The sequence below is a fragment of the Rana temporaria genome, chromosome 4 (genome assembly GCF_905171775.1).
Source record: "Rana temporaria chromosome 4, aRanTem1.1, whole genome shotgun sequence".
Taxonomy (NCBI): domain Eukaryota; kingdom Metazoa; phylum Chordata; class Amphibia; order Anura; family Ranidae; genus Rana; species Rana temporaria.
This window is the reverse complement of record NC_053492.1, coordinates 396817035-396839021: the sequence shown is the minus strand read 5'-3', so window position 1 is coordinate 396839021 and position 21987 is coordinate 396817035.

Sequence of the window (21987 nt, the reverse complement as noted above, 5' to 3'; positions counted from 1 at the left end):
AAGAACTTCTCCAGGTGATGACCAATGTAAAGAAGCATTACACTGACCACCATGTGAGGGGTCACTTCTGGACTGACCACCAATTTAAAGGGCCACTACAATTTTTCATTCCCTTGTTCCTTTTCCTTTTCTGGCCAATATTATAATTAATCTCATTTGAAAAAAATAACTCACTAAATGTATTTATGTTTATATCCTAATCAGGTTAATGTACCATGGTCTATGGATATTCAACAGGGGTTCCCTGAGATCATTTCATTACGTTACAACACTCCTGATGAATGGCTGTAATGCCAGGGAACGCTTAGAGTGCGACTAGATGCCCTAAGTTACCTGTCCCTATCATATTATGTTTTTTAACCCATTTATTTTATGTATAATTGTTATGTGAATTGCCATTTGTATTGCATGTATGTAGCAGCAGATTTAGTGTAAGTCATGTGACTACCTATTTATTTTGATACAATGTAACAATAAATTATGTACTGTAATATTTTATGTTTCTGTTCATATCTGACATGGCAGTTGCCTCATTTAAAGTCCTACAGTTCTCCTTTTCTACAAATCAATTTAGGGATGGAGGTCACCATGTATGCCATAGTGTGTGTGCCAGGTCACATCCAATTCACTGAGAAACAAAATTGTGTAGCGCTATGGCAAATTAATATCTATAGTGGTAGTTCCTCATGGGAACAAAGGGAACATAAATAAAGTAACAAATGCAATAAAGAAGTTCTCGTGAAAGATAAAGTCCAATGGTTGTAAAACACAAAGTCCATATATCTGTAGACACCACGTGCAAAATGAGGGAACTTGATTAGAATCCCATCGAGACAAATAGTGTAGTGAGTGATCACCGCCACCAGTGGTAGTAAATGGAGGCTTACCGAAGATGGTGGACCTGAAATGACGTACGTCAATCAAGTCATAACAAGCTTCAAGTACCAGACAGGGTACACAAAGTAGCAATCACCAAGAAACTTGCTAGAAGTAATCAATCAGTGTATGATCATAAATGGATAACCTTGGATCTTTGCAGCTCAGCAAGGGGTTAAATAGTTGAAAGAAAATGGAAAGACAAGGGCCACATAGTGTAAACCGGTATAAAACTGGGTATTTATTGTAAAAAGATAGCAAGTGCACTCACATGTATCTGGATAAAAACTCGCATATTCTATAGTATGAGGCGGCAGTGGAGGCGACCCGACGGCGTTTCGTGTTATTCACACATCATCTGGGGTGTGTGAATAACACGAAACGCCGTCGGGTCGCCTCCACTGCCGCCTCATACTATAGAATATGCAAGTTTTTATCCAGATACATGTGAGTGCACTTGCTATCTTTTTACAATAAATACCCAGTTTTATACCGGTTTACACTATGTGGCCCTTCTCTTTCCATTTTCTTTCAACTATTTAACCCCTTGCTGAGCTGCAAAGATCCAAGGTTATCCATTTATGATCATACACTGATTGATTACTTCTAGCAAGTTTCTTGGTGATTGCTACTTTGTGTACCCTGTCTGGTACTTGAAGCTTGTTATGACTTGATTGACGTACGTCATTTCAGGTCCACCATCTTCGGTAAGCCTCCATTTACTACCACTGGTGGCGGTGATCACTCACTACACTATTTGTCTCGATGGGATTCTAATCAAGTTCCCTCATTTTGCACGTGGTGTCTACAGATATATGGACTTTGTGTTTACAACCATTGGACTTTATCTTTCACGAGAACTTCTTTATTGCATTTGTTACTTTATTTATGTTCCCTTTGTTCCCATGAGGAACTACCACTATAGATATTAATTTGCCATAGCGCTACACAATTTTGTTTCTGTTTGTTCCAGCTAATGTGTCTTTGTTAGCAGTGTGAGCAGCTGGTCTTATTAATTAGTGTGTTTTAAGCAGCGCAGTATAATCACCCCTTTTTTGTTTTCTGTTCACATCCAATTCACTGCTTTGAGATATATATATATATATATATATATATATATATATATATATATATATATATATATATATATATATATGGATATAGATAGATCGACATATATATCTATATATAGAAATATATATGTGTGTAAATAAATATATGGTTATAGCTGTAAAATATCTCAAGGTATCACAAATGTTTTTATGATTTGTAATCATTTATTTGCTTAACCTAACAAAATTATTATATATTGTTTACTAAAAAAAGATAGAAAATCTATCCATCCCCTATCCTTCCCTGTCTATAGCTAAGATAGTATACATTTTTCACTTTTTTATGTATTTTAAGTAATTTATTTAGATTTTAAGGTCTATACATTTATATTTAAAGAACATTTAAAGTATAAAGTAAGGAGAAGGAAAAAACTACAATTTAACTTAAACAAATACTTGCAGTGAACTATATTACTGTATATATTCACAAGCATTGTGTGTGTTTTCAGCTAATATTTTTATTTATATAGATCAATGTAAAATTACATGTTATGTTGCATGTTATGTTGGTTTTACGCATAATTAAGTCTTTATGGTAACATTCATCCTTGTTATCCATCATGGCAGTTTGAAACCATGTGCTTCCTTTTTTTTTTAAAGGCTTTAAGTTTACCATGCAATTATGGGATTTACAGGTACACATCAGTTAAAATGGGTGGCCAATTTTAATGCCTATTTTCCTATGCTCTAAATACAGTCAATATTCACATAGAGCTTCTGTTTTTCTGAAAAGGAACATTTACATTTGCTTTAACGTATTATTTGGAAATAATCTTTAGAAGAATTAATACGTTAACCGAAATTTTAGCTGCCGTTGATCATTTGACTACTGATTTGATTGCGAATTGTTTTAATGTTGTCCTGATGACAATTGGATCTATTCAGTTGGTGAAACAGGGCCACATCCTATTGACTCAGGCCACCCAATACATTATTATCCAACATCACGTGATGAGTGCTGTTTGGGAGCTATATATCAGTAATTTTCTAAGCAAATTTAAACGTGTCTATTTTTATGTTGTTTGTTATTGTAATAGGCGAATACAAGCATTTTCAGCTTACTATATTCAAGTAATTGCAAAGCTAATGGTGCAAGAAAGAATACAAAGCAGAATGGGCCCACAAAATATATGTAGTTATCTTAAATTTTTTCATTATCTGTACCCTCAAAGATATGCAATTATATCAAATATTATTGATGTACTGTATTTGTTAATTTTACATTTTTATATAAAAAAAATACACAATGGTATATATTGAATAAAATCTCCTAGCTGATATCTTGATAAATGATTCTTCAACCAAAAATCTCAATGCAGCTACTTTCTAATTACATCACGTAAAACATGCATATCAAACTAGTGTTTTATGGACCACACGTAGCCAACTTGTTCCTACTGTTTGGCCCTCAGTGGTTTAAGGATAAAAAAAAAGGAGAATGTGTTTTTAGATGTTCTCCAATTGATAAACTATGTTTCCTTACATCATTTTGCAGCTAAATGCTACAGGAATTTTTTTTTGGCACATTTCTATGAGATCAAATTTGGTAAGTTTTTACTATAATGTTAAGTTTCAAAATACTATATTTTTGGAATTAGGTAAGCGCAGCCCTTAGTAGACATAATATTGACCACAAAAGACATAATGCAGCCCCACTGAAGATTTAATATTCTCAGCTCAGCCTACTGTACCTTTGAGCTTCACCTATTTGAATTACAGGATAAAAATAGCCTATAGTTTTAGAAGTTGGTGCTGGTCAATGTCTTCTCTTATTTGATGTAAAATAATATATAGATATATCTATATCTATATATAGATATATAGATATATTAATTAATATATACATTCTTTAAAACAATTACTTATAAAGTCACTTAATATGCAGACTCCAAAATTTACACTTGTTCTTTAATGAATTGCTGTCCAACAATTGGGTACCAATTCATAAGTACAATTCCTCAAAAAAACAAGTTTTGTAGATGGATTTTTTGACTTCTTCCCAGAACAAAAAAACAGAGAAGGGAGAAAAACCCAGAAAATCCTCAGTTGTAGCAAAAGTCAGCTAATGAGGAGTTGGCAGTCCAATGATGTGTTTTGTGGGCAAATTAAAGGCAACTTAATTTTGAGACATATACACATGACTTTTATTAAAATGTTATGCCTTATAAAGTGTTAACAGACCAAAATAATATAGTAACTGCTTGTTTGTGATCTGTCATGGCCTCTCCAGTAACAACCAATGTAGCAGACGATTGTTCATATTAACATTTTGGATCTTGCTGCATGGGTGTCTGAACCAAATAAATATAGTCAAGGATACCTTATTGTCTTTAGTGTACATAAAACTTTATTTAAAACAAATACATATTTTCTATTAATAAAAAATATAGCATAACCTAAAGCCATTGGGGCAGATCCTCAAAGAAATGACGCTGGCGTATCACTTGATACGCCGCGTAATTTCAAATTACCCGCGTCGTATCTTTAGTTTGAATCCTCAAACCAAGATACGACGGCATCTGGGTTAGATCCGACAGGTGTACGGCTTCGTACGCCTTCGGATCTTAGATGCAATACTTCGGTGTCCGCTGGGTGGAGTTTGTGTCGTTTTCCACGTCGGGTATGCAAATTAGCGATTTACGACGATCCACGAACGTACGCGCGGCCGTCGCATTCTGTTACGTCGTCTCTAGTCGCCTTTTTCCGGCGTATAGTTAAAGCTGGTGTTTTGCGGCGTATAGTTAGAATTGCCATGTTAAGTATGGCCGTCGTTCCCGCTTCTAATTTGAATTTTTTATTTTTGTTTGCGTAAGTCGTCCGTGAATCGGAATGTACGTAAGTCATGTGTAAGTAAAAAAAATGACGTCCTGGCGACGTCATTTAGCGCAATGCACGGCGGGAAATTTCGGGACGGCGCATTCGCAGTTCATTCGGCATGGGGTCGCTCTTCATTAAATGAAACACGCCCCCTAATCGCCGATTTGAAATACGCGCTGTTACGCCGCTTGAGATACACTTTCGGCACGCAATCTTTCAGGATTCGAACCAAAGCCGGGAAAGTTACGGCGGCGTAGTGTATCTCTGATACACTGCACCCGTGCAGATCTCTGTGGATCTGCCACTTTGTGAATAGTAGTACTCAAATTAGGAGAATCACAAATCAGTAGCTATGCCTGATCTAAAGAGTGTTGTGCAATTTATAAATGTATAAATCCAGATAGTCCCACTGAATTTCCTTCTGTTGTGGTGGCAACTTCCACATTTTGTGTTACACAGCATAGCAGTAAAGTTCACAATAAGTGCTAATTTACAACTGACAAAAAGTCAGCATATATACCACATTCCTTTAATACTTCTATGTTACATTATCACCAGTAAAATATATTTTTTTCCTTATTTGTGGTCACATAACCATAAATCCTCCATCCTGGTCACCTACCTGGTGTGTAGGGTGTAGAAACTTCCAACTGTAAAGACATTAATGGCGGGAAGTGACCTTGACACCTTACTTCTCTGCGTCCTCTCTTGAAAGCCACAGTGATAGAGAAAGGGTAGCAGGAGCTGTCCAGCACCACTTATTCAGATTCCCAGCACATGTACAGTGAAGGCACTCTAGGAAAACAGCACTATTGGAGAGATAATGTGATGCAGCTCCCAGGTCCTGACATTGTTGTGGGGGTAAGCCATTTGTATTGAGGCTGTATAGCATTGTTGGGTACAAAATGCAACCATAAGCATTTAAAATGGCAGAAACAAAAGGTAATGAAATGTTATTGTTAAGGTGGTTGTAAAACCTTACATAAAGTATATCTAGTGACATGACTGGCCTCAGGTGATACACAGAGAAGAAACAAATCCTAATACATAAGTTGTACCTGTTTATCTGTGACCCTCTCTCCTCTAAAGCCATTCTAAATGCTGAATTTATAAATCTTATCTGAGAGTTCAGAAAAAAGGGGCAGAGAGCTGAAATTACACTCTGCGGAGCTCAGTAAGGAGAGCTCTGAGAGCTGATTTGAAGGAAGAGACGCACCCCCCCTTTATAGAGGACACAGAGCTGAGTCTGTCAATCAGCTGGAGATGCCTCCCCATCATCATTTTTCTCTTGGTGTCAGGAAAACTTGTCAGTGTTGACTCCAGGAACACTTAGTGGTAGATCCCCGGACTGACACACCTTCTCTTTTTCTCCTTTTTTTTACGCAGTATTTTCTCTCTTATTCTCACCAGTGGCCCTGTGATGAGTTCCCCCCATCCCCTCTTTTTTTTATTCTTTCTTACTAATGTTCAACAAACTGTCAGTAATTGGGAGTAGTTTCCCCCCTAAATGACCATAAGGAGCATGACAATGGAGAGATCTTTTGAATTGTATAATATAAGCTAACTGTCTTCTAAAGATCTCTTTAGCAAGGGCAAGCAATTTTTACATGTTAAATCTCATAATTTCTATGTATATCATAGGCGGACCCGATAAGCTGTCTTTGTGATGGCCTTTATTCATTCCTTAGGACATTATGGGGATAACCCAAGTAGCTATTTTCATATATGTGTGATCTACTTCTTAGTGGGGGATTATAGCGGAGACTGTGGTTAATTTCTCCTCTTTGCCATGTCTTTTCTACGTCCCCTCCTTTATCACTTGTTTTCTTTCTATTATGTATTTATGTTTTTAAAGATACAGAGCATAGTGAGGATTTAATCGCTGCTCTGCTTTGTAATGTTTATTCTCTACGTTTCAATTGTACAATAAAAACAATTGAAACACAAAATATAGGGCACCCCTCCTAAAATATTGGGTTAGATTCTTATATGATGTCCATTAGGCACTCTCACAACATTTGTGCCTTAGGAAGCAATGTGTGTAAAGCCTGGGTATTATTTGCAATTTACTAGCCTAATTGAACCACTAGCAGAGTTTTTTCATTCAAATCACCACAGTTCTTTATCTTAATTACATAGTTACATAATTAGTCAGATTTAAAAAAGACACAAGTCCATCTAGTTCAACCAATAAAAAAATAAAAATCATACAATCGATCGGTTTTGACCGATGAAAAAGGTCCATCAGACCATTCTCATTGGTTTAACCAATCGTGTGTATGCGGCATTACTGTGTTGGAGATTAAATCTTTTTTCCTCTAGACGTTATGAGTGCCCCCTTGTCCTCTGTGATGACCTTAAAGTGAATAACTCAACACTAAGTTCACTATACAGACCACTTATGTATTTATATATAAGGGTTATATCCCCCCTTAATCCCCTCTTCTCAAGAGAGAAAAATGTAGACCCTCTAATCTTTCCTCATAGCTGAGTTCCCCCATGACTCTTATCAGTTTGGTTGCCCTTCTCTGCACCTTCTCCAGTTCCCCGATATTCTTTTTTTCTGCATATTCCAGATGAGGTCTTACTAACGATTTGTATAGGGGCAAAATTATATCTCTCTCTCTGGAGTTCTCATAATACAAGAAAGGACTTTGCTCACTTTGGAAACCCCAGCTTGTTATTTGTTGCTATTATTAAGCTTATGATCTACCAAAAAACCCAGATCCTTCGCCACTATGGATTCTCCCAGTTGTACTCCCCCTAGTATGTATGATGCATGCATATTCTTAGCCCCCAAGTGCTTAACTTTACATTTATCATTATATTTCTGGACCATATCACTTTTGAGCCATTGTGTATCATTTTGGGCTGTGTCAATACCATCTGCATTTTAGACATGAGCTCCCCAATTCTCCTTTGTATACACAGAGCTGAAGAAAGTATTTAATAAACTTGCCTTCTCTTTGTCCCCAGTCACCCACTCAAGATTATTTTGTAAAGGGCCTACATGCTCAGACCTGACATTTTTACTATCAATATATTTGAAGAACTTTTTGGGGATTGTTCTACTATTTTTTGCAATCTATCATTCGTTTGAATTTTTGCATCCTTGATTTCCTTTTTATATATTCTGTTATATTCTTTGTAACATTTAACCGATGATAGTGTTCCTTAATTTTTATATTTTTTTAAAAGCTCTTTTCTTATTATTTATAAACCTTTTTTACTTTGGCCATGTTTTGCCTTTTAAATTTATTGCCCTTGGGAATATACTTTGCAGTAAGTTTGCATACAGTATTTTTAAAGAATTCCCATTTCTGTTCTGTGTTCATCGATGCCAATATTCCCTTCCAGTCTAAGTCCTAGAAAGCAGCCCTCAGCCTTGAAAAATTAGCTTTCTTAAAGTTAAGTGTTTTTATCTTTCCCGTATGTGTTTCCTGTATTAAATGAAATCATGTCATGGTCACTGCTACCCAAATGTGCAATGAAGTGGTTAATAAATACTCCTTTGGGGTCTTTTTTGTTGTCCACCCCCCATGTCCACCTGGTGGTGATCTTGAAGTCTCTATTGCGTGCTACACTAGAAATTATTCAGAATAGTAAACTTGGAGCACAGAATCATGGGAAGTTCTTCTATGTCAAGGTTATGACTAAGGATGAGCCGAACACCCCCCTGTTCGGTTCGCATCAGAACTTGCGAACACACCAAATGTTCGTGTAAACTTTAGAACCCCATTAAAGTCTATGGGACTCGAACATTTGAATTCTAAAGTGTTAATTTTAAAGGCTAATATGCAAGTTATTGTACTAAAAAGTGTTTGGGGACCTGGGTCCTGTCCCAGGAAACATGTATCAATGCAAAAAAAGTTTTAAAAACGGACGTTTTTTCAGGAGCAGTGAATTTAATAATGCTGAAAGTGAAACAATAAAAGTGTAATATTACTTTAAATTTCGTACCTAGGGGGGTGTAAAGTCAGCATGTGAAAAAGCGCATGTTTCCTGTACATAGAACTGTCCCTGCACAAAGTGTTATTTCTGAAAGAAAAAAAGGCATTTAAAACCGGCTTTGCGGCTCTAATGAATTGTCGGCTCTGGCAATTACAGAGATGATTCATTCATAAAAAATAAAAATAAAAAAGCTGGGGGTCCCCCCAAATTCCATTAACAGGCCCTTCAGGTCTGATATGGATATTAAGGGGAACCCCGCCGTCAATTTAAAAAAAAAATGACGTGGGGTTCCCCCCAAATATCCATACCAGAACCTTCAGGTCTGGTGTGGATTTTAAGGGGAACTCCACCCCAAATTTAAAAAAAAAATGGCGAGTTCCCCCAAAAATCCACACCAGACCCTTATCCGAGCACGTTAACCTGGCCGGCCGCAGAAAAGAGGGGGGGACAGAGTGCAGCCCCCCTCTCCTGAACCGCACCAGGCTACATGCCCTCAACATGGGGAGGATGTCCCCATGTTGATGGGGACAAGGGCCTCATCCCCACAACCCTTGCCCGGTGGTTGTGGGGGTCTGCGGGCCGGGGGCTTATCAGAATCTGGAAGACCCCTTTAACAAAGGGGACCCCCAGATCCTGGCCCCCCCTATGTGAATTGGTAATGGGGTACACTGTACCTCTACCATTTCACGAAGGAAGTGTAAATAGTTAAAAAAAAAAGCACACAGACACCATAGAAAAAAATCCTTTATTAATAAAAAAAATAAAAATCCAGCGATGTGAATCCACTCTCAGCCCGGCCCCCCCGCTCCAACGTTGTCTTCTATCCAGCGACGGATGATCTCTCCATCGACAGGCGATCAGCGTTCCGGTCCAGCGATGAGAAGATCCATCCGTCCAGAGCGCAGCAGGCAGCTCCTCTCTCCGCTGGACACAGCCCAGTAAAATGACGCGCTGGAGCTGTGACATTTCTTATATAGGGAAAGCGGCCACCCGTCACGTGACTCCGCCCCCTCTGACGCACCCTCGTACGTCACTGGGAAAGACCGGGAAAGACCGGGAAATACCGGGCTTTCCCAGTGACCAATATTTTTTTTTTTTAAAAGAACAATCGTATGGGATTTATTTCCTCTTTAAAAATAACCCCACACTATAATCCCCCCTCCACCAAATGATTTGGAGGGGTGGCACAATACTTTTGGCAATATAGTGTGGATGAGTGAGTTTGGGGTGGAGGAACTGGCCTACACAGAGTCCTTACCTCAGCCCGATAGAACACCTTTGGAATGAATTAGAACGGAGACTGTGAGCCAGGCCTTCTCCTTCAATATCAGTACCTGACCTCACAAATGCACTTCTGAAAAAATGGTCAAACAATTCCCATAGACACACTCCTAAACCTTGTGGACAGCCATCACAGAAGAGTTGAAGCTGGTATAGCTGCAAAGGGTGGGCCAATATTGAACCTGAAAGACTAAGACTGGGATATAGCTAAAAGCAAAACAATGCTTTTAGCTACAAATGTAAATATCTCAACTTCAGTAAAACCAAAAAACAAATGTCATCTTATCTTAAAGAGGAAGTAAACTCCAGTGCACAAATTATTTGCAACTATAAGGCCACCAATTTATACTATTTAAAACACATTGCAATCAGATTTATCCACCTACCATGCCCATTGCTTCTTTTCCAGTGTAGTTTTGTTTCTATGTATCCCAGGTGAGGGCTGCGCCATTTTAGCTCCTGTATGCTTCCTGCCCTCAGCATACTTCCGAGATTACCTGCTGATGATGCAGGTACAGCACAAGAGGAATAGACTAACAGCCCACAAGGCATGCCGTAAATGGAGGCAAAAATGCACATGCGCCGTGACGTCATTGAAGTAAACATTTGCGATTTCTTCGAAAGAGTGCACATTGGAGCGATATGAAAGACATTCACATGTAAGTTACTCTAGGCTGCTTTACATGGGGACAACTATTGAATTAGAGTTTACTTCCACTTTAAGCACAATGTAAAATAGTATATAGTATAATATCATTTACAAATGTGGCCGGATTGATTGAAAAGCAACACTAGTTATATATAATAAAGTCTGTGCAGTTTGAAGTAAACACACATCTAATAAAAATTCAAACTGAAATGGTAGATAGCACATATTTATGATGAAAAAATATGTCTTGTTCTAGTAATTATATCAATATTTAGTCTGTGCTGGAAATAACCTCTGCTTTTGACTTTTCACCTTAAAGTGTATTCGGTCAAAAATAAAAAAGCATATTCAGTACATCTTTGCAATACAAGCACATTTCCTAATCTTTTTTCCCTTTAAAAATGTTGCCAGTACAGAAAAATACTGGTGGATCTGCTAGGAATCCAGTGTGCTTCTAACTTTTTGTTTGCTGTAACATGACAGTGCCCTTGGTTCACTAAAATCCTTACCAATGTTGTTATCCCTGCATGCTGTACTATAGAACTCTGTGTACTCTCTTCTCATGCTGTCCCATTATACATGGATACATTGATTTCTTTTAGAGCAAACCAATGCAACTGCATTGACTCCCGAGATCCTGTCCACACACTGTGTGGAGGGAAAGGGCTCTTGGGAGATATAGTTCTGGGAGACGGGCCTACATCAATAAAAACTGAGCTCCTGACAGCTGCCCTAAAGGCTTTTTCAGAGAGTAATAAAAGCTGTTTCATAATCCTGGAACTAGGAAAAAGAAAAAAAAAGTAGTGCTGGGTGTGCTCTAGATGGGTAGAGGTTTGGGGGTACATTTAGTTAATACCTGAACATACAAGTTAAGCTCTGTTTGAATTAGCTGTTTATTGCTTGCTTACTTTAATATCCATCTAAAGTCTCTAGTCCTTTCAGAGTGATAAACAAGCATTTTTCAAAAAAATTGATGTGTTAAATGTAATTTAAGTTTTTCTGAAAATAAATGCAGCTGGAAAAGACTGGGCAGTTTTTTTTACGTAATTTCCCAAATCTCCTACAAAGAGAGAAATTGGCTCTTTTAATCATGAATGCCCTGGGAAAGTCAGATTTCACATGCACCCTGCTAGACAGTGCTGGAGGAGCTGGGAGAGACTGGACAGGGCTTTTACTTTATTACCATAAGCACCTGCAGATAGAGCAATGTTCTGTTAATCCAAAAGTATATGGGCTTATGCAGGCCAGGATAAAATTGGGGGAAGAGAGACTACCTGAGAGTGAATCCTAGAAGCCCTTGCCACATTCAAAAATACAGAAATCTGGAAGGGATGCCCCAGGGACTATGCGGGCAAGGGGAAAATATACCAGGATATAGGAGAAAATAGTACCATAATATAAAAAAAAATATAAACTTTATTGAGTACACATGTGCCACGAAGTATAAAAAATCACACCTAAAAACAGTAAATAGGACACATGAAAAATATATACAGCTGCTAGATTTTGGAGCACACAGATATTCTAGACATAAAGTCGAATGAGGAGTGTGATCACAACAAATCCCAACATGTTTCGGAAAACGGGGGGGGGGGGTTATGCGTATTCACTTCCTTCCTCAGGGGTTAAACACTATTGTTATTTTCTTCATACATTTTTTCATTCATGTATTGAATAAGTGGGTATCATTCATTGAGAATGTATGTCATCTTTTGCCTTGTTGAACCAATCGTTGTACATACTAGACATGTGCATTCGTTTTCCAAATATTCATTTTATTTTCAAAAAGATAGGCAGATACATGTTTAAACCAGTCACAATAATAACACCTTGATATACCGTTAACATATACATCAAACCCCTAGGTTAAAGAAGAAAAATAACAGAAAAGAAACTCATGATGTAATCTTCCATATTTAAACCTTAACTTATCAAAGATATTCCTTCCCTTCCTGTTCTCCTACAGTCAGGGGTTACCTTGGCACTGGCTGCCCTTTAAAACAAGTATCTCCTACCTAATATCTTAACCCCCTATATCCCCCTTCCTCCAAACAACAACCCCCCCCCCCTAATTCCCTCACCCACCCTGAAACCCCCCCTTCCTTCGATCCACCTGACGGGAGATAGACCCTACGCATATTTTATGCCCTAGCCCTTGCTCCATTCATGTCTCCTGCATATACTTTAACTTCGAGGGGAGTTCCCTCCTTCTCAGAAGCCAAAAAGGAGTTCCAGGGTGCCCAAATCTCTAGATAGCTTTCCTGTTGTTGACGTGAGGAGAGAACCAGGTCCTCCAGCCTGCTAATCTCCTTCACTTTACGGGCCCACATTTGTATTGTTGGAGGTGTTGTTGATTTCCATTTCAATGGTATGCAAGCCTTTGCAGCATCTAGTAAATGGCAGATGAGAGATTCTTTATATCTTTTCTCTGACATGCCATTCACATGTAGGAGGCAAAGTGCTGGCTCTTCTGTTTTGTTTAAATCTGTAAAGTGTTGAGTAATTCGTATGATCTCTAACCAGAAGATTTTCAGCCCGGGACAATCCCAGAAGATATGTAGCATAGTACCTTTCTCCTTCTGACATCTCCAACATATGTCTGGGACGTCTGGGAAAATGTTATTTAGTTTTTCTGGTGTTTTATACCATCTAGTAAAAATCTTAAAGTTTGTTTCTTGTACTCTAGTACACCTTGTTGTCTTGTGTATCAACCTACACATCCTTTGTTGCTGTTCCTGACTGAAAATCCTCCCCATTTCTCTTTCCCATTCCCGGATGCATTTCAAGGAAGATCCTTCTAGCTGTATTATTAATAGTCCATAACACACCGAGAGTGTATGGGCTATTACTCCCTTTCCATTACAGAGCTTCTCAAAGCTGGTAAGAGGTCTGGTAAACCTATGTGGATCTGGAAGTGTGCTAAAGAAATTAGCAAGTTGGAGTGCATTCCAAAATTTAAGCCCAAATCTGCTCCCTTGTTCAGTCATTTCCTCTATAGTCGGCCAGGCCCTGTTTTGGATGAAACTGGATGCATAAATGCATCCAATGTCAACCAAGTGTCGAAAATCATTTCCTTTGCATCCTGGTTGGAATATAGGGTTACCTAGTACCGAGTACAGGGGTGAAATTACAGAGAATATCCCCAGGGTGGGGAACAACGTTGAGCAAAGCTTAGCCGTGTTTCCCACCACCGGGTGTTCCCTCATTTCTCTAGGCAGTACCATATAACACCAGGAGGATCCAATTAGTGCATTCGTTTTCATCTGGATGCATTTTTGTCCGAATTTCAGGTATTTTCGTTATCGTTTTAACAAACGAAAACGAACGCGCAGAATCCGAAAGATCCGACATAAAAAAATGCTTTATTTTTGTTTTCGTTGCTACAACAGTTCGATACAGATATGAGATACCACATGACGCTGACAATAGCAATCTGTGTCTATGAAATCTGCAGGCGAATGTGCCTAACCGAACTCTATTAGTCCAAGATTATTCTACATAGAGAAAAAAGATTCGACATAGAGAGAAAAGATTTGATATTATAGAGAGTGTTGGGGTAGACCATTCAACATGAACGACGAAGATCCAATGAAGCAGCGAAAAACATACAAACGTTGAATCTGTCATTGAAGGCTTATAGCAGGCATGTCCAAAGTCCGGCCTGCGGGCCAATTGCGGCTCCCGGTCCAGTTTAATGTGGCCCCCCTGATAATTTGGATATATATCTTTTGTGGCCCCCAGGGCCACAAAAGATATATATTTTATTTATCAGCACTGCCTCGGAGGGGACAGGGAGGGGGGGAAAGAGTGCTGTCAAATTACATACAGGAGAATCTCCTGTTTACTCTGTGGCATCTGTAATAGGAAGTCCCTTCTCCTGGGCTGCCATTGGACGACTCCTCTGTCTATCATAGGAGGCGGGACATTGTATTAAAGAGGCTGCTGTGTAAACAGGAGATTCTCCTGTATGTAATCTGTTGGCGCTCGCCCGCGCCCCCATCCCCTCTGAGGCTGCAGATGGGCATCGATCGGGCTGCATTCATGGCAATGGTGAGGCTGCAGATGGGCACTGATTAGGCTGCATTGATGGGCACTGACCCTTATTTTGCTTTACAGTTCTTTATTTAATTTTTGTTTTTGAAAAGTCCCTCCTAAAGTGAAGGTGCTTGTTATACGCCGATAAATATGGTATTTCCAAATAACACGCATGAGCTTATCTCTTCACATCATACAGCCACAAAGGCAAGAGAATTCTTGTTGGGCAGTGTATTAGTGCTCAGGCGAACACACTTAGACCAAACTTTAATGGTTCACAGAATGTCTGGCTAAATGGTCAGTCCTCACGCATGTTCACTTCAACAAATATGGCCCTCTTTGAAAAAAGTTTGTACACCCCCTGGCTTATAGTGTCTGTCGACAAGCAGCTAAACTGTACCATGCCGCAATCGTACATTTCCGGTCAAATGCTCGGCCCATAGGCTATAGAAGAATTGGAATGTTGGTTGACTAGTAATAATAATTTATAAATATAATTATTACTAGTGTCATACAACATTAGAATTTTTCTATAGCTTGTAGGCGGAAAATTCGACCGGAAATGTACGATTGCGGCTTCGTACAGTTTAGCTGCTCCGTCGAATCTTCTTAGAACATTCGACAGACACCCAGGGCCAGATCCACAAAGCACTTACGCCGGCGTATCTCGAGATGCACGGCGTAAGTGTAAATATGCGCCGGCGTATCTATGCGCCGTCTCCCCAAAACGAGATACGCCTGAAAACCAGATCTTTCCGACCGACGGAAAAATATTAGACCGGCGTATCGTGGGGCGCAAAAATACGCTAGATGCACCATTGTTTTACTCTGCAAATATGCAAATAAGGGAGATACGGCGATCCACAAAAGTACGTTTGACCGGCGCAGGCTACGCGCTGTGCGCATCAGCTGTATGTCCAGTCTAAAGTTACCCCTTATAAAAGCAGCTCTAACTTTGCACCAGACGTGTGCAGATTAGCTAAAGCAACACCGTTAGGGACGAGCTGAGCACACACACTTGCAGGACAACAATCTGTATGCCAACATGCCAGGGGCATTCATGGTCGTAGCTATACTACTGGCTTTAGATGCGCGCAGAAGGAGGAGGGAACGGAGGAGGAGGAGGGCACGGGAGAGGAGGGCATGGGAGAGGATATACCGCACACCCATTGACGTCATTGGCATGGCTGATTCTGAGGTGTATCGCATCTTCAGATTCAGCTCTGATGCCATCCTGGAATTAACCAGAACCCTGCATGATGACATCACCAGCCAGACAAAACGCTCACACAAACCTGGGATCACTTCTCCCTGGTCCTTGGGAACCCTTCTCCACCAAAAATAAGGGTGACACCCCTTTTCCGGCAGGAATGTCACCCCCACAATCATACATCATTCACAAACATAAAACAAATCATAATCACAGTAAAAAAATAATAAAAAAAAATAAAACACTGAAACAAAAAAAAGCGAAAAACTTAACGCCGCTGGCGTGACCCACGCCTGGGCCGGCCACGGCCCCGGCTCCGCAGGGGAGACTCATGGGGGGAATCAGGAGCATCCCCTGGTCTCTGCCCACCTGGTGGCCTGCCCTTCAAGGCCTGGGCAATCCTTGTGAGGCCCACATTGAGGGCTGCCGTATTGGCCTGGACAGCCAGGGTCAGGGCACGCACATCCTCACCCAGGCCTGCTGTGGCAGTCTGCAGTTCGTTGTAGCAGTTTATCACTGCCAAAGAGTTGCAGCCCATGTCCTGGATGGAGTCCCTGATGGAGGCCAGGCTCTCCTCCATCCGGCCCAAAGTCTGGGTGACCTGACCCAGATGACGGGTCTGAAGGGCCTGGTCCCTCCGCAGATTTACCGGCAGAAGCTCTGCCACCCCCTGGTCTTGTGGGTCGCCCTTCTGCCTCCAGATGAGGCTTGTGGTGTAGGAGAAGGGGAGTCTGTTGGGGGAGGAGTGGGAGGGGCTACCCCTGATGGAGGCCTGACTGCTGCCAGCCCTAGGCGGAGACTCCTCCAAATGGAGAAGTACCTCATTGGCACTCAGCAGCTCCTCCTCCTCAACCTCATCCTCCTCAACCTCCTCATGAGGAGAGCTGCGGCCACTCCCCTGCACAGAGGACTCCTGGCTTTCCTGGGTGTCTTCATCAGACTGATGTCCAGTGGAGGCTGCGGACTGGCCAGATGGCCCAGCAACGAAATATTACAGTGTGCACATGTCTAGTATATACATACTGATCTGTGTAAATCTATACATAATTATTTATATGTTTTTACCTTTCTATTAGAAACACAACAGCGTGCTTCTGTTTAACCCCTGAGGAAGGAAGTGAATACGCATAACCCAACCACCCAGCCATGATCACACTCCTCATTCGACTTTATGTCTAGAATATCTGTGTGCTCCAAAATCTAACAGTTGTATATATTTTTCATGTGTCTTATTTACTGTTTTTGGGTGTATTTTTTGTATACTTTTTTGCACATGTGTACTCAATAAAATGTATACTTTTTTAGATATTATGGTACTATTTCTCCTATATCCTGGTATATTTTCCCCTTGCCCACATAGTCCCTGGGGCATCCCTTCCTAATGTATGCAGGCCAGGATATTCATTGATAAAACTGTCAACATCTAAAAGATAAAACAATTGACTGATTTCATTGCAAAAGGAATAGCATTGTCACCCTTTCAAATGAAATACTCATCCTACGGGAAGGATCAACAGTTATTTCCAGCCTATGTCACATAAATGACTTTATGGTTTCACCATAGATCTACTTTAAATATCACACTGTTTGCAGGAAACTTGGCATTCAGTATATATAAATCAGGACACTAGGGCTTGGGGTTTACTGGTTTTAGTAAGGGTTATGTTATGTACCACAATGGCACCTCTAGAGGTTTTCAGTATTACTCAGATTGTGATGAATGCATTATAAAAAAATAATTGCCCAAATCACCAAGGAATGAAAACTGCCTTTATCTGGTAATCTATGAAAACATAGATATCTGATCTTTCACTGTATAAAAACTATTCATCCCTTGTGTATTAGCTAGCTTTAAATACAAAAACATCAGTAACAGTACCAATTATCTAGTACCTAACAGGGGAATATGATTAAAAAATGAACAGGAATCCCAAAGTAATTTTAACTTGGCATACTGCAAGAAAATAATATGTCTGTCATTTAATCCCAAAGCCCTTGATTAATATTTTTCTAGATAAATAATTTTACTAAATTGTGCCAAAAAATGAGAGGTGTTTGACTTTGCCCATTACTGTATTATATATTGTGTAAGCACAGTAAGCTGATTACATTTAGAATGATGAATAATTCAATAAAAAGCATACTTTATAATAACTTTTCAAGCTCTTGATTACATGATTTATTTTGAATTCCTAAAATAAAGTCACCTATTAGAAGGTCCTGATGTGTACAAGCTAATATTTAAATGCACAAACATAAAAAATAGAATAAAAAAAATAACACTTTGGCACGTTGCCATGGACCAGTTGTTCAATGATTTAAAAGATAATACATTCTTTATGTTTCACATATTACTGCAATTTAAAAATATAGCTTTGTTATTTTTGTTTAAAACAAGGCTTGATACACTTGAGACTGTATGCACAAATCTTAAGTGCTATAAAGTGCTCCCTGTCTATAGAGCTACGGCTCAATTTGGCTCCCCACAATAAAAAAAAGGCACATTACATTTCTTTTAGGACATTTAACATGTCAACCTGCAGGGAAAATGCCTGTTTATAACTTAAACTAGGGGCCTTAAGTGAACTTTAACGTGTCCAAATCTCTCTTTACCCCTCTAGATCATATACCAGCATAGTTTTTGTATGTGATCTTGTTCCTGAAGTGAGAAAAAGCTTTAATTACATTGAACCATAGGGGGAAATAATATGAGGAGACCTCTGCACTGTGTACACATGTATGGAGATTCCTGTGCCAAAGGCCAAATGAGTGGGAGACCTTTCAGCTGTGGTATAGATTTTTGGAGGAACCCCTATGGTAAAAACCGTAAAACAAACATGGGGTCCTCCTAAAGTGCCTAGTGCCTACCAGACCCTTATCCATTCATGCAGTCTGTTCGGCCAGGAAGGGGGGGGGGACTTGTACTAGGCCACATGCTTCCAGTACAGTGGGAGTGAAGTTCTGTGCAGAGTGCAGAAGTTTCCCTCATATTATTTGCAGTACATCCCTATGGTTGAATGTTCTTAGCCTATAATGTTAGGCCATTTTGCCTATTGGCCAAATGTTCTTATAACTATTTCCTTTTGAGGAAAGATGTTAGGGAATGTTACATTCGCCAGACGAAAGGTAACTACAACTCAACACACATTACTAATACGCACACATTACAAACATTACAAGCATTACATGTATAATTCGTGGCTGTCACACAAATGATCAGATATTCGCAAAGCACATTTTTTAAACATAGACCCTACAATATGAGGGCAGGCTCTTGAGAGTCATGACAGCAGCATTGTTTTGCTGGGAAAGAATTCAATGTATTAATTGATAGAGGGACAGAGAAAGGCAAGGATGGATGGAGTTTTGTATCACATGCAGGGCTGTCAAAACTGGTTGATATTTCCATGCAGAAAAGGCAGTCTGTGTCATGAGTTTAGACAAGAGGATGGGAGCACACTGGATTTTTGTTTACTTGTAACATTTTTAAAGATGGAGCTACCTGGAATATTCTGAGGAGCCATGACCAATCCCCAACTTGCATTGGCAGGGGGAAGGCCTCCTTAATACTCAGGTTCAGCCCAGCTAGGGAGGAGTTGTTTGGGTTTGACGCTGGTGATGGAGTGCTAGGCTGTCGTGGCCTTTGAGGGAGCTCCCCAGTCTGGGGGGGTGACCTTGGGCCAGGGCTTGGGAGCGGACAGGACGTTCTCACAACACACAAAGGTATCCTGGACAGGAGGCACAGGAGTAAGGAGAGGACAGCAGGAGAGCACTGCCAGGCATGTCTCCAGGAGGAACAACAATATGCAGCCAGGAGGGCTGGTGAGTTTTCACACAGTCAGGAGGACTGGGAGGCATGTCTGAGAGGACCAGGAGAGTGCAGTCTGGAAAGGGTGCAGAGCCAGTGGAGTGGACTGTGGTAAATAAATAATAACAGATCACAAAATGGCAAGCTCTATAACGGATTGGCCACCTGATTACTTAGATTTGATTCTATAAGTCCAGGAATGACCCCCATTTACTGTATGTCAGTCCTCTCTCTTCTGTCCCCTGACACCACAGGCCCACAAACTATAAAGTGTGGGCCTGTATGAGTTCAGTGGTCAATGGCCTAACTCCCAGGACAGACTACCCTGCTCATCCATCACATAAACTGCACCCTGGGTATGTGTGCGTGTCTGTATGGCCATAATAACTTCAGTCCCTTTGAAGAAGAAGACCTTGAGTTTTTGGCTAGCCAGTTTAGTTGGTGTACTTTGAACCAACCAAGAAAACAAAAAAACAAAACAAAAAAATGGGCAGACTCGATGGACTACTTAATCTTTTTCTGCCGTCACTTTTCTGTTTCTATGTGTAAAAGCAATAGGCTAGCAGTGTCTGGATAACAGGATAGACACTGTAACTGCTTAAAGTGGTAGTAAACCCTCTGATGATACTTTCACCTACAGGTAAGCCTACATTAAGGCTTACCTGTAGGTGCTTGCAATATCTCCTTAACCTGCATGGTTAAGGAGATATTTGCAGAAAATCGGGGACCGTTGTCTACGGCACATGCGCGCCGTAGACATCGGTGCAGGCGCACTGAGCACGTCGGGTCCTGACTAGAAATATGACGAAAAGCTCCGGGAACGCGCGCATGCGTGGGAATCATGCCGGTTCCCCGCGCATGCGCGGGAGTGCCGCCATCCCGTGGAAAAGGCCAAAGCGTAATGTCCTGGAACAGGCAGGCTCTTCAGTTAGCCCAACTGGCTACCTCACAACTGGACGCTTCATGCTGTCAGTGCAGGTGCACCTGTATATGCACCTGGGATCCCCCTCTCAGGCAGGATGTTCCCCTGACTAGCCGTGGATGCCTCGCAGGAAAGGTAAGTCAACCTGGGAGGCAACACCTCTCCCCAGGTCTGGTCTTCTCCTCTGCCTCATGATATCTGCCTCTCCAGGAAGACAAGATGGTGTCCTTGCTTTCCTTTTCCCCCAATCTGTGGAATCTGTGGTCCTTTTAAACATAGGAGCCTGTGGGGCCGTTTAAGCTAAGGACTACAGGTCCCACAATCCGTTCCCCCCATGTCTTGTCCCCTATTGGCTCTCTCTCCATGCCAATAAGGATGCAGGGAAGGGAGTAGAGCGGGCAGTAGTGGATCCTTCAGCGACACTCGCTATATACTGCAGTAAGGAGGAGAGGGAAGGGGAGAAATCCCCCACAGGAGCTGACAGGCTCTCTCTCCCTGAGAACCTTGGTAATTTCTGGCGGCAGCCGGCAGATAATGCAGTCCCATGGGCACCCACTACATCACATAACAGCAGATTCAAGTAAGTTATTCTATGTCTTAAAAATTTGTTTTTGGATTTTTTTTACAGAATGGCCAGTTACAGGTGGGGTTGATAGTGTGTTGGGATCAGTTTTAACCACTTCCTAAGAAAATAATATACAAAATCTCTGCGCTCAGACTTACTGAATGATGTAGAAAGCTGCTAACACATTTGCTGGTCACAAACAGAATATAAAATATAAAAATGCAGCGCTTTCCTTAAAAGACTAAAGTGTACATAAAGTTAATTTTCCTCTGAAGGGAAACACACAGTTCTTGATAGGGTGTGCAGGAACAGAGATGCTGAGTAGAAACCACCACCTCCAACATCAACAGACACAGACTCTTACCAAATTCATTTGACCACCCTATTACAGAGAGTCAAACAATCACATTAATATTCTCCAAGCATCTCTAAACATGATGCCCTTCCTCAGCTAACCCATCAAGTGTGGTTCCTTCCAGATTCAGATAATTACGCAGAGAAGTCTCTATGATATGCAACCCCAATCAAGGTCCTTAGAGTATATATAATTTCTTGAATGTATTGCAGGATATTTCATGGTTCAAATGATAGAAGTCCCAACTAGAAATAATGCTCTGTTGGACTTTAATAATTCACCACATAAGAGGATTGAGAAGCCTGCATCAATGTCCAATGTGTCAATAACTCCTACTAGATAAGAGCAATGGGGGTAAGTAATACCACCGTATACCTCCTTGCTGAGGTGCTTTCTCTACCCTGAT